Source organism: Diospyros lotus, chromosome 9 (genome assembly GCF_014633365.1).
Source record: "Diospyros lotus cultivar Yz01 chromosome 9, ASM1463336v1, whole genome shotgun sequence".
Lineage (NCBI taxonomy): Eukaryota > Viridiplantae > Streptophyta > Magnoliopsida > Ericales > Ebenaceae > Diospyros > Diospyros lotus.
Window position 1 is genome coordinate 6125528 of NC_068346.1, and position 11023 is coordinate 6136550.

Below are 11023 nucleotides of genomic sequence, written 5' to 3' on the forward strand. Positions count from 1 at the left end.
CCCCAAATTTAAGGAACAAAATAATAATAATAATATCTCCAAAGTGAACCTCAACTGAAAATGTTACTTATAATAGAGATATATCACATAGTACGTATTGGTTTTTGGAATGGTAGTTCAGTAGGATAAATAGTATTAGTATTGGTAAGTTTAAAGATGTTGATGTTTGAGTTTTGAGAGTTTTCATCTCTCTTCTATTGGATTTTAAAGTGAATTCTTATTATACATTTATTTAAGTTTAAAGATGAGAAGATTGACACCGTTGTTGTAGTCATTTAATGAAATATTTATTAAATTTATTGATGACACATTCATATTAGTAGATTCTATGATTCTCACTGAACTATTCATCTAAACAAATCTAATTTAGAAATATGATCGAGAGTGTAGTAGATATTGATCTATTCACCCGAAGCAATATTTATGAGATATTCAATCCTACCTTCTTACTAAAAAAAGGAAAAATAAAAATGAAGCTATGACATTGTTTACTTCACAATAACTGTAATTATAAAACATTAAAGATAATATAATTGCTGTGTAACTGAATAATTTAAAGGAGGGCAAACAGATAGAGAGAGTGAATATTTTCTCTTCTTATTTTTCATGTTTTTGACTGGAAGTTGATATTGTGCCAAAATCATCGGTAATATCATTAAAACATAAGGCTAAGAACAGGTAAAGAGGGTTTATTCTTTCGATGCAAAGATCAAAGTGGGGTCAGTAAATCAATAAAATAGCCGGCCGGCGTGACAAAGTCCATGTCTCAATGCCATTATTCCTTTCTTTTACTTTCTGAGTTTTTCACTTCACATCAGCACAAAACCTTATCCTTTGTGTGTTTTAAAAAGCATCATGTCTGTACAAAAACATTGTTCCATAAGAACCTCTTATTGAAATTATTTACCACAGAACTATTCAATATTCTTGAAATTTTAGGTCATAATGGCACATGTTATATTGTTAAAACTACTCTAGTTTTCTTACAACAATAAGATACCCAGTTTTAATCATATTATTATATAAAATTAATCATACAAATTTTAGTCCACTAATTTGTCTAAAACTTAGGTTAGTTGATTATCTAACACAATCCTTTTCTATTTAAATTTAAGATTGACTATAAGTAAGAATCTAGAGATAGAATTTCAATCTCCACAGAAGAATACCTAGAATTTTGATGAAGCTTTTGAAGAGGCTGCAGTAAAGGCAGTAGTCTTCTCTCACCCAAATGATTTATGAGAAAGGGTCCAACATATTGAACACTAATAATAAACATAATAATGGCATATGCAAAAACCCCTTTGGAAGCGGTCAAAATGTAATCCATGCGACATTATTACAAGAAGAGGTGCATATATGGCTCCCTTCTTTGACAAATATGAGACTATTATCTCTTCTCCTTCACAGTGGCTTTGGTTGCTCCATCTGCATCTTCTAAGTAATTAAGAAATCAAATGGGCTATATAGGGGCCTCCCCCTTGGGAAGTGATTCCTGAAGGCATTTCATGCGGGAAGTGCATGCCTTACAGTGAAAATATATCATTAACCATATGATTTGATGGATGTAAACCCATATGGAACCTTCACCAACCATAGTTTCACCTTGGAACTTCAACAATTACACATTTTAATATATTGCATATGCTAACAAAAACAACAATATATTAAATTTAATCTTATTAGAAAAATTGATTATATGAATTTTAGTTTATCAATAATCTCTATTTATAACTATATATATATATATTGCTAAATATATGTTTACATCTTCCATAAAGCTTAAGATCCCACTTTTGAAGATTGTAATAAAAAGATTTAGAGTTTTATAGATAATCTAGAACTGTTAATGGTTAGTTTGGTAATAAGAAACTATGGAGATTTCATCTAAAATTACGATTCAAATATCTGAAGAGACAAGTTCACGCACAAAATTTTACTTGTTTACTCAATATGAATAGTTATATATGCAATTGCACACGTTTGATGAATTTAGTTAAAACACATTAATTTAAAAAGATAATAATTACGAATTTTTATTGATCGAAAAAAAAAAAAATCTAGTAGCTCAAAACTATGAAGCTTCTTAAAAGCAAACTAAGCAATATATCTCCATCCATTTGACACTTCCTAGTTCCTACTACTGATCTGAGTCTCTCATCATTCAGGGAAGAAAGTATCACCGAACCTTTTAAATTGATATCATCGGCAAGATGAAAGTGATTTGCGTCTATACAAATACACATATTACATGCATATGTAGAGGAAAAGCAGAAGTGGACATATGCAGGAATGATGAGTACTTTACACCCTTTTCTGATAACAAATTAAAAGATTAAAATGAAAAAAAATAAAAGCAAAGGGATAACATAAGTATAGTGGATAAAAATAATAATCTCTTTTGGTTGATGCAATTTGGCCACGCTACCTTGATTCTATATATCATTTTTATATCTCACAAACATCAAAGGCCAACGACAAGGCGGGCAAAGATTATATATACATATCGGACGGTCTACAAGAAGTCAGACAAGCTGATCTTACAGAGGCACATAGACTATCTGTTAGATTTAGCCACACAAAAGGGTGGGCCAAAACCAGCTAAAAAGGTGAACTTTAACGTTAAGATAGCTGATTAAGATGGTTCTGAAACAGGGAAAGGTTGGGAGGTCAGGGAGAATATATAGCATTTGCTTTCAACCCAGCTTCCTGTGCAAGAATGAAAAGGCAAAGGCCAAGGGGGACCAATTTGGAGAAGCATCATCACCTCCAATTCCATTAACCACCAGAGCTCATTAATGATGTTCCTTTGTGGGCCTCCTCCTTATATGTGTGTGTGTGTGTGCGCACCTAAATAAATATATCTTACTCTTACGTTATAATAGTTTCCTTTAAGAATAGAGTTCAAATCCCTCTATACTTATCTAATGTACATAATTTGTGAGATATTGTGTATGAATGTTCTTACCTTGCAACTACATCTACAAATCATAGATGGATCTAAGAAAAGAGAGGAATGAAGGGCCAAGATAGGGGAAAATAAAATAAGGTCTAGGGAATCGGTTACACCAGATACATGCTTTTAACATTTGAAATGTGGAGACATTCTCACGCTCACTGACAGGCAGTGATCCTTGGATCATACACACAATTCACTGTTTTTTTCTCCATAAAGCGCCGATCTAAGGTAGAGCTTGTCTGTGGGTCCCAACCCAACCCTTTTGACCAAAAGTCAAGTCTATCCTCTTCAGTGAGAGTACCTCCCTTCCATTGTCGTCTACAGCTTCATGGTACTCACAAAAACATACTAACATATATATATATATATATATATATATGCTAATGCATTATGTATAAGCAGCGACCTAAATTAAATACATGCCCAACAAAGTAAAATCCAATTCCTTTACTTATTCCCTCTCACGTTCCCTCCTTTCCCATTTATAAAACATTAAAAAAAGAAGCAGCTTTTTCAAAAGCTCTCCACTCTGCTCCTACTTTGCACCAAAGGAATTCTCATCTCAATATCATCACAATGAGCACAAACACACTCTCTCTCTAAGCAAAGACATATTCTCCCTCCCCAATTCTCTCCACCCCTTTGCATCCTGCAACTATTGCTTCTCCAATGGACAGCAACCCTTTACAGCTTTTCCTCCATTTCCCTCTAACACTAATTCTCATGTTGTTTGCTTCAACTTTGGCAGCTGAGCAAGGCGAGTTTGCATCCATCAAGACGGATGCCGAGGCTCTTATTCAGTTCAAGAAGATGATAGTGAGGGATCCCAATGGATTCTTGTCAGGGTGGCAACTCAAGAGGGACACATGTACTTGGTATGGAGTTACATGCACCCTTGGAAGGGTAACTCAGCTTGATCTTAGCCAGGGTTATCTCTCTGGCACATTCTCTTTCTCTGCTTTTGCTTCTCTAAACATGCTATCTCTCCTGAATCTGTCTAGTAATTGGTTTACTGTGAATTCCACTTCTTTGCTTCAACTCCCGTACGGGTTGGAACATCTTGAGCTATCTTTCTCTGGGATTGCAGGGCTAGTTCCAGAGACTCTCTTCACCCAGTACCCAAACCTCGTTTACGTGGATCTCTCTTTCAACAATCTAACTGGTTTTCTACCCGAAAACCTTCTAGTGAATTCTGACAAACTAGAGGTCCTAGATCTTTCTTACAACAATCTAACGGGTTCGATCGCGAGCATGAAAATTCAGACCTGCAACTCCTTGTTGCGCCTTGATGTGTCTGGGAATCGAATCACCGATTCCCTTCCTAAATCCCTTTCAAACTGCACCAAGATCAAAAGCTTGAATTTCTCGTATAACCTGCTCACGGGGGACATCCCTCAATCTTACGGTGATCTCAACAGCTTACAAAGATTGGATCTTTCTCACAATTATCTGACTGGTTGGATCCCTCCAGAGTTGGGGAATGCCTGTGTCTCGCTCTTAGAAATAAAGCTTTCAAACAACAATCTCTCAGGCGCAATTCCAGCCTCCTTTTCATCATGTTCTTGGCTACAAGTTCTGGACTTGGGCAACAACAATGTCACCGGTACCTTCTCCGATTCAATCCTTCAGAACCTTGGATCATTGGAGATCTTGATATTGAGCAATAACAAAATATCTGGAGCGTTTCCTGCGTCGATGTCATCTTGCAAGAAATTGCGGATAGTGGATTTTAGCTCAAACCAATTTTCTGGGATCATACCGCCAACTCTATGTCCAGGAGCAGCGTCGCTGGAGGAGTTGAGGATCCCTGATAATCTCATTACAGGGCAAATCCCTGCTGAATTGTCATTGTGCTCACAGCTAAAAATAATTGATTTCAGCTTAAATTACCTCAATGGTACAATTCCAGCTGAAATTGGGAAGCTTGAGAATCTTGAGAAGCTAATAGCTTGGTACAATGGTTTGGAAGGGAAGATTCCGGCAGAGTTGGGAAAATGCAAGAATCTAAAGAATCTTATTCTCAACAATAACCATCTTACGGGAGAAATCCCAGTAGAATTGTTCAGTTGTGGTAATCTAGAATGGATATCACTCACCAGCAACAGACTCGGCGGTGAGATTCCACGAGAGTTTGGTCTTTTGTCGAGGCTCGCCGTGCTGCAACTCGCAAATAATAGCCTGAATGGCCACATACCGGGAGAGCTAGCAAACTGCAGCAGTTTGGTTTGGCTAGATTTGAACAGCAACCGGCTAGCAGGGGAGATACCACCTCGGCTTGGCAGGCAGCTTGGATCAAAAGCATTGACTGGAATTCTTTCGGGCAACACGTTGGTGTTTGTGCGAAATGTGGGAAATTCTTGCAAAGGAGTAGGAGGCTTACTGGAATTTGCTGGCATCCGACCAGAAAGGCTCCTACAGGTTCCAACCCTGAGAACTTGTGATTTCACAAGGTTGTATTCCGGTCCTGTCCTAAGTCTCTTCACGCAATACCAGACTCTGGAGTACCTTGATCTTTCTTACAATGAGCTTAGTGGTAAGATCCCAGATGAATTTGGGCAGATGATGGCTTTACAGGTTCTTGTATTAGCCCATAACCAGCTATCTGGAGAGATCCCTTATTCGCTTGGCCAGCTAAAGAACCTAGGCGTCTTTGATGCATCACATAACAAATTGCAGGGGCACATTCCGGACTCATTCTCTAATCTGTCTTTCTTGGTTCAGATTGATCTCTCCAACAATGAATTAACAGGGGAAATTCCACCGAGGGGGCAACTTAGTACACTTCCAGCAAGCCAGTATGCAAACAACCCGGGACTCTGTGGGGTTCCGTTGCCTGAGTGCCAGAGTGTCAACAATCAACCAGCAACTAATCCAAGTGGGGATGGTGGGAAAGAAGGGCACAAAGCTCCAGCTCAATCATGGGCTAATAGTGTTGTCTTGGGCGTTCTCATATCTATTGCTTCTGTCTGCATCCTGATTGTGTGGGCGATTGCAATGCGCACAAGGCGGAAAGAAGCAGAAGAGGTGAAGATGCTTCATAGCTTGCAAGCATGCCATGCTGCCACAACATGGAAGATTGACAAAGAGAAAGAGCCTTTGAGTATTAATGTGGCAACTTTCCAGCGCCAGCTACGGAAGTTGAAGTTCTCACAGTTAATTGAAGCGACAAATGGCTTCTCAGCAGAGAGCCTAATTGGGTGTGGGGGATTTGGAGAAGTGTTCAAGGCAACGCTGAAAGATGGATCAAGTGTAGCAATCAAAAAGCTTATAAGGTTGAGCTGCCAGGGTGACCGGGAATTCATGGCCGAAATGGAAACTTTGGGGAAGATCAAGCATAGGAATCTCGTGCCTCTATTAGGATACTGCAAAGTTGGTGAGGAGAGGCTTCTAGTGTATGAATTCATGGAATTTGGAAGCCTCGAGGAAATGCTTCATGGCAGAACAAAGACACGAGATAGGAGAATTCTGACATGGGAGGAAAGGAAGAAAATTGCAAGAGGTGCAGCCAAAGGGTTATGTTTCCTGCACCACAATTGCATTCCACACATCATACACCGAGACATGAAATCAAGCAATGTACTCTTAGACCATGAGATGGAGTCCAGGGTCTCTGATTTTGGAATGGCAAGGCTCATAAGTGCTCTTGACACTCATTTAAGTGTAAGCACACTGGCAGGCACACCGGGATACGTTCCGCCTGAGTACTACCAGAGCTTCCGGTGCACTGCAAGGGGCGATGTCTATTCATTTGGGGTTGTCCTCTTGGAACTTGTAACAGGGAAAAGGCCAACAGATAAGGAGGATTTTGGGGATACTAACTTGGTAGGTTGGGTGAAAATGAAGGTGAGAGACGGGAAAGGGATGGAAGTGATAGACCCAGAGCTGCTTTCAGTGACTAAAGGAACTGATGAAGCTGAAGCAGAGGAAGTCAAAGAGATGGTGAGGTACTTAGAGATAACACTACAGTGTGTGGACGATCTTCCATCAAAGAGGCCTAATATGTTGCAAGTGGTTGCCATGTTGAGAGAGCTCATGCCAGGGACTGCTAATGGAAGCAACAGTGGTTGATCCAAGGAGTTGTTTATTGATTTTGATTAGTGTAAGAGAATTCGGATTTGTGAGATCTTCTCGTCATTTTAGCTGCTTGTAATTACATTGCAACTTCTTCACTTTGCTATAACTCTTGTTAGCCACCAACACTAAATGAGAGAATTTCTTGTGAGCTAGACAACAAGTAGTTAGTTCAAATTCAAAATTTGGGAATTGTGCACTGTAACACTGATGTAAAGTTCAAAATTTGCTTGCAGGTTCAGCTAGGTGAATCTTTTACAGACATTCTGTCAAACAGGTGGTATACATGCACCGTACGAAATCAAAATTCCGTATTTCCCATTAAAAGAAACAGGGATTTTTCAAATGCCACCATGACGATGGTAAAAGCAAAGCCATCAGAAACAACAGGGAATATAAACAGAGAAAAGGCAGTATGCTTTATCATTCAATGAAAAAAGAAGGAACCCTTAAAATCCTAATGACATCCAAAAGAAAATACCAGACAACTGAGTGAAGTTCTTTCAGGGTTTACCTAAGGAACTGCAGTAGCAAGAAAAGAATCTACTGATTAAGCCTTGGGTGGCAGCTACACCAGTGATGAGCTCTTTGCAGATTTAGCATTTCGATCTTTTAACTGAGATCATATGTACAAGAAAATGTTCCCCGTGTATAAATATTTGGTATTTTTCTTATCCTAAAACTGTTTCTCAATATGAGAAGGTAAAGTTTTTTATGGTAATAATCATCAAACTATTATTATTATTTTTTTAACTCATTGTAAACCACCTATTAGAATTGTAAATAATGTCTTATTTACAAAATAGTAGTAATATTGTGTATGAAAACCACATTCTGCTTACTATTGTAGGATGCTTAATCTCATAAGCTGAAAATAAATCAAATATGCATATAGTTATTTGGGTTTTAAGTCAATTTTTCCTTAATTTGTTTTCTTTCAAAAACAACATCTTGGTATCACAGTATTTCATTTTATTTTCAGTTGTATTTCTGTCACATTTATTTTCATTATCTTATGTTTTTCTCACAAGATAATGACGGCCATTCTTACGAGGTACCCTCGTATTAAGGCAACCATCCCCATATGTAGTAGGATATTAACCACTATGTTGGGTACCCACACATACAAGTGATTTGACACAAGCTATTTTGAGTCGATTACAACTCAAGATGGTCTGTTTCCTTCTTGTTCTAGTTTGCTCATGGAACATTTTGATGTTAAAAACTTAAAATATAATACCAAGCAAGATAAAAGAAAACTCCCATTGCATCCATGATAAGACTTATTATTACTAAGAACTAGTAAATTATGTTATCACAACTCTACTTAAGTATAAAAGAATCAATATTTTGCTCCCATGTACCTGGTGCAGTGGTAAAATATTTAGAATTTCACATAGAGTATCGAGGTTCGAATTAGTGCGAGAACTTGAAAAGTAGAATTATTTCTGAAAGGCAACAATAAGGCTGAAAAATAAATCATGTATAGACTGTACCGAATGTCTATTTCTAAGCGTATATAGATTGTGTCTCCATTCGAATTTACTCGAAGAGTATATTAAGGGAGAAAATCACCCGGCCCTGAAGATTAATTGGGCGAAACTTGAACACCCCAAGCAAATCACAAAAGAATCAGTATTTCTCAAGTAAGGGTATTGACATTCTCACATCCCTTACCCGTTCACACTCTTTCTCTACAATCAACATTTATTCTCTGTATGCTAAAATCCTATCATACATTCATATTTTTTACTTTTGCATGCCCCACAATTTTTAACATATAGAACTTTTGAATAAATAGCAAACGATATGTAAAATACCTGAATCGCAGCGGAATAATCGAATGTGATTTGCCTAACAATATTCATGGAAGAAAACTATAAAAACTTTCTTATATGTCCACCCCTTGTTCGTCCAAGGCTCGAATGGTGATGCTGAAGACAATATATGAGCGATCAGAAACTGATTCTGATTGTCGTTATTTTTTCATTAGACTCTATGTCTATTTATAAGTATCACATAGATATAGATAGACATATCTTTATAGGAATTTGAATCTAATTCAAATTCCAATTACTTATCTCAATATATTGTTAAAATTCAAATGTTAATGAATTTGAAACAAATTTAAATTCATAACATTTATCTTATCATTAGGAAACTTATCCCAATGTAACTGCAATTCTAAAAAACTCCCACTCAGGTACATGGGATAATGCTCAACTCATCTTCTCATACAGGACATCAAGAGGTACGACCTTGATGACAATGATAAGAGTACTATATTAAACAATCACCAATGCCAACATAGTACTACTGCAAAAAGAAATAAACAAGGGCAATCCTATCTATGCCTTAGATAATAAATAACACATCTATCAAATGCTTCCAATCTCTCAAGAGTAACTCTAAACAGCATTTGATCATCAATCGAAGTTTTTGCACTCATGATCATCACACAGATGATCGTTCGGACTATAAGTTGCAAACTTACATGATGTGGTATAGATTATCTTTCTCAAAATTCGAAACAATCCATCTCTCGGTTCAACCACTTGCCCAGACATGGCCCGCCTAGCTTCTTTCTTGCTGGCCAATTGGGTGACATGCTAAAGCAGTGTAATTGAACCTCAACTTCATGAAACAATTTTAGGTCAGAAGGCATATGTGAATAGGGTCCCACGCAGTGACAGAGAGAGAACAATCTTGTCACTTCCCTATAGCTGTTGTGCAAGCGTATGCTATATGATGTGCATGCTACGGTAGAGTTCCCACTAATCAGGGATGTCACACTCAAAACACTGTACAGATATCGGCCCAGTCACCACATAGGCACCAGCCTGAGTCACTCAACTTATGAGTACTCACATCCTGCTTTTCTCAGGCTTAATATGAAATTCAGAATATATCCATATTCGACTTCTTCAAATAAGTCTCATCTTAGCCGTACTAAGGCGACAATTACAACCTTGGATACCCCTTATGTATCAAGGCACTTACACTGACCACATAAGTCCAAGAGTAAGTTGTTTCATCTTGCACACCACACAGGTGTCAGGGCGATCGTCTGCGTGAGTGGACCGATCCAAACTTGGTGACATTCACGAATATGTGCAATTATTTTCATGTTTTCCATATCAACAACACAATGTTATAAAATGAAAATAGAAAGAAGATAACAAATATCCATCAGCATAAATCAAAATAAATGTCGTAAATAGTGATCAAATGTAGAACTCAAATTCTACGTAATCCCATATACCTCACATGGGATTCAAATACATTCATGGTAAGTGGCTTTGTCAATGGGTCAGCCAACATTTCAGCGCTAGGAATATAACTTAAAATCACTTCGTTGTCCCTAATCAATCCTCTAATGTAGTGATATCTTCTTCTTATGTACTTTTCTCTATCATGAAATTTGGGGTCATGTGCGAACTGCATCGCAGCCGTGTTGTCGATACAAATTTCGAAAAGTTCTTCAGCCTGAGCTGTTACCCCGAGCTCTCAAAGGAAAGCACTAAGCCAAGATGCATGTCTTCAAGCTTTTGAGCTAGCCACATACTCTGTTTCCATGGTTGACTGAGCAACGCAATCTTGCTTCTTGCTTCGCCAAGAAATAGAGCCTCCACCAAGAGTGAAAACATATGCTGATGTGGAGACATTATCATTTATATCTTTCCGAAAATCAGCATCAGTGTAACCATGAACTTTCATATCTCCACCTTGGAAAGCTAGGGCATAATCATGAGTACCACGTAGATACCTTATGATTCTCTTGACAACTTTCCAATATTTCTCACCAGGATTACTTTGGTATCTGCTTACAAGCCCAATGGCGAAACAAATATCAGGACAAGTACACTTCATAAGGTACATGAGACTCCCAATAGCACTGGCGTATCGTTTCTTTTCCATTAGTTTCCTTTCTTCCTCTGTTTTAGGGCACTGACTAGTACTCAAGGTGCAACCCTTATCAACTGAAGTATCAAC

At 37.8% G+C, this 11023-nt stretch overlaps 1 long non-coding RNA gene across 1 annotated transcript; it reads right to left on the minus strand.

Annotated features, from left to right (window-relative positions):
* Positions 1-1199: 1199 nt before the first annotated feature.
* Positions 1200-7755, minus strand: LOC127810507 (uncharacterized). Its single transcript, XR_008025462.1, has 2 exons — positions 7545-7755; positions 1200-1612 (listed from the first exon to the last, which is right to left on the minus strand). It is a non-coding gene; the product is annotated as an uncharacterized LOC127810507 (long non-coding RNA).
* Between the last annotated feature and the right edge of the window lie 3268 nt (positions 7756-11023).